The following is a 3,387-nucleotide window of genomic DNA, read 5'->3' as shown; positions in this document are numbered from 1 at the left end:
AAGGGGAGTAGAGGGAACCTCAGATTCTGGAGGGAGATAGAGGAAGGGGGGCAGAGGGAACCTCAGATTCTCAAGGGAGAGAGGAAGGAGGGCAGAAGAAGGCTCAGATTCTGGAGGGAGAGAAAGGAAGGGGGCAGAGGGAACCTCAGATTCTGGAGGGAGAATGAGGAAGCGGGGCAGAGGGAACCTTAGATTCTGGAGAGATAAAGGAAGGAGGGCAGAGGGAACCTCAGATTCTGGAGGGAGATAGAGGAAGGGGGCAGAGGGAACCTCAGATTCTGGAGGGAGATAGCGGAAGGAGGGCAGAGGGAACCTCAGATTCTGGAGGGAGAGAAAGGAAGGGGGGCAGAAGGAACCTCAGATTCTGGAGAGATAAAGGAAGGAGGGAAGAGGGAAACTCAGATTTTGGAGGAAGAATGAGGAAGGAGGGCAGAGGAAGCTTCAGATTGTGGAAGGAGAGAAAGGAAGGAGGGAAGAAAGAACCTCCAATTCTGGAGGGAGAATGAGGAAGCAGGGCTGAGGGAAGCTAAGATTCTTGATAGAGAGAAAGAAAGGGGAGCAGAGAGAATCTAAGATTCTGGAGTGAGAGAGAGGAAGGAGGGCAGAGGGAATCTCAGATTCTGGAGGGAGTGAAAGGAAGGAAGGCAAAGGGAACCTCAGATTCTGTATAGAGAGAGAGGAAGGAGGGCAGTGGAACCCTCAGATTCTGGAGGGGGAGAAAGGCAGGAGGGCAGAGGGAGCCTCAGATTCTGGAGGGAGAGAGAGAGCAAAGTCCTTAGAGACCATCTCATCCAGGCCACTCATATTATAGATGGTGACACAGAGGGTGCTGATAAATACATTACATGGCTGGGCCAGGATTTGAATCCAGGCCTCCCAAGGCTCTCCCTGCTCACTAGGGCAGACAGAGAAATAGACAAGGACTGGTCCAAGCTGTTTCTAAGTGAGGGCCTGACTTGTCCCCTTTGCCCCTTCCTAAGCACACCCTGAAATATTTGGCCAGTAGCCTGTATTGTCCTGGCCACCCCAGAGGAGAGTCTAAGCATGCGAGAGGGACACTATGGCCACCTTGCCCAAACTTTGGGTCCCTCTGGCCCCTTCTGTGGGGCTGGGCTGAGCCTGCCCTCTGGCAGTCTTTCTCTCAGGCCCCTGTCCCTCCCCAGCACTGGCACAGAGGCCCCCCCCCAATCCTGCTGGACCTTCAGGAGGAAAGGTTTGGGGGCGGGAGCTGCTGTTAGCCCAGGCCAGCAGGAGGGAGGGAAGGAGAAGGGAGGGAGCCCGGGTTTTGCTTTGCCAGTGTAAACAGATTGTTTCTGTCTGCAGAGGGTGGGATGGGGTGGGGGTGGGGCCGAGTTGTCTTCTGCTTTGTTCTGTTGAGAAAAAAAAAAGGCCCAAAATGTGGGTCACGAACCACAAGGGCTCTGCGAGGCCTGACTAGCACAAACAGGCCTTCCCTCCCTGGTTTCTGGCTTGCCTGGCTGCCTGAGATGGAGCTGGCCCCAGCTGGGCCACTGGAGCCCAGCCTTAGAGGGAGATTCCAGCATGCCATTCCTCAGGCCCGGGCCCAATGAGGGGGTGCTCAGCCTTCTCAGCACTCCAGGCTCTAGCCCTGGCACTGTCCCTGAGGCCCCTAGAAGGCCCCCTGCCTTGTACCCCATCCCTGTGTCTTCTTAACTGCGTTGCCATGACTGGATCCCTCTCCTTTCTGGGCCTCAGTTTCTGCATTTGTATCATGAATGAAGGCAGGTTGGACCAGGTGGGTCTGAAGTTCCTTCCCACTGAACACCTTGTGATTGTCTGATCCCCCAGGCAAGGGTCCTGGGCAGACCAAGCTTGAGGCTGGGGGCCTGTGGGAGCCTTGTCTGAGACCATTTAAAATGAGTGTGACCAAAAGGTCAGCAGTGGGAGGGTGGGTCACCATGAGCATCCTGAGCTCAGGTTTTGGGGGCTTGTTTTACCCAGAGAAGAAAGGGTGAGGGTTAGAATATTGCAATGATTCAGGGCTGAGGTGATGAGGGCCTGCCCCAGGGTACAGGCTGGGTCAGATGAGAGGAGGGGAGTATTAAAGGCAGAAACCATAGACCTGGGCCTCAGGTTGGATTTGGGGGACAGCATAAGAGAGTGGGAGAGGTTTGGGACAGGACGCCTTTGACAGGAAGAGAGAGTTTGGGCAGAGAAGAAGTCTTGGGCGGGTGGCAATGAGAGGGGCAATGGAAGACAATGCCATCTTGGACATGTGGAGTTTCCGTGTCTAAGGGACATTTGGTTGGAGATGCCCAGAAGAGCTGTGTCTGAGTGCAGCAGGGTTTGCCCTCCCTGGTCTTCCCCAGAGGCCAGAGGCCCTTGTGGAGGGTGCTTGGACCGGTGGACTCCATGATCCTTTCTGGCCAGGAGAGTCTGGGAGACTTGGCATTCAAGGCTGGCCTCCACAGCCCTGAGAGCCTCCAGGAAGGTCCCCCTGCCTCATGATCCTATGTGCTCATCCCTGGCTGACTCTGACCCTCACCTTTTTTCTGGGGACATCAGAAAACAAGGCCCAGGCTTGGACTTAGTGATGGCTAATTCTCTCTTAACTCTGAATTCAAATGAGAACTGGCGTTGAGGATGGGAGGGGGCACTGAGAAGGCTCAGTAGCTGTCATGCAGGGCACATGGCAGGCCCAAAGCTACTTCAGTCTGGGACTGCAGTGAGAAGCAGAACACCTGGAAGGAGTGGACCCTGTCCTGGCTTGGTCTCCCCGGAGGATAAGTGAGGAAGGACAGTAAAAAGCTGCAGCATGTCCAGAGAAGGGGTGGGAAGGGGTGTGAGGCCATCTTCTATGAGGGTCAGTGGAGGCAAGTGAAGGGGCCGGGGAGGGACATGACAGCTGTCCCATGGAAAAGGGTCTAGCCTCGTTCTGCGTGGTGCCAAGAGACAGAACAGGAACAGTGGGGAGACATTCAAAGAGGCTGATCTTAACTGAATGGAAGGACAGACTTCCATGAGAGCCATCAGAGAGTAGACGCAGGTCTGACGCGTGTGTGTGTGTGGGGGGGTCTTCCTCCTCATGTTACAAATGAGGAAACTGAGGCCCAGAGAAAGAAAGGAACCAATGATGGTAGTGCAGCTTAAAGCTGAGGCTGCTTGTTGGGACCTTCGGAGGACGGATCTTTGTCACCAAGCTGGTCACTAAGGTCCCTTCCAACTTTCAAATCCTGGGATTCTTAAAGCAGTTAATTGCCTCCCTGAGAATTGAGGAGACTGGGGAGTCATGAGATTAGGGCGGCAGAGGTGTCACTCCATATGCTGAAGTCCCCTAATATAAGGGCACAGGATGAGAGGAAGAGAAAGCAGTGAGCAAGGTACCCAACCCCCAGAGGAAGGAAAGGGGATGTCTGGGGCTCGTAG

The sequence above is a fragment of the Petaurus breviceps genome, unplaced genomic scaffold (assembly GCF_028583685.1).
Source record: "Petaurus breviceps papuanus isolate PSGF00001 unplaced genomic scaffold, PetGlider_PUasm1.0 89798, whole genome shotgun sequence".
Taxonomy (NCBI): Eukaryota; Metazoa; Chordata; class Mammalia; order Diprotodontia; family Petauridae; genus Petaurus; species Petaurus breviceps.
The sequence above is the reverse complement of the archived record's forward strand: the minus strand, read 5'-3'. Positions refer to the sequence as shown.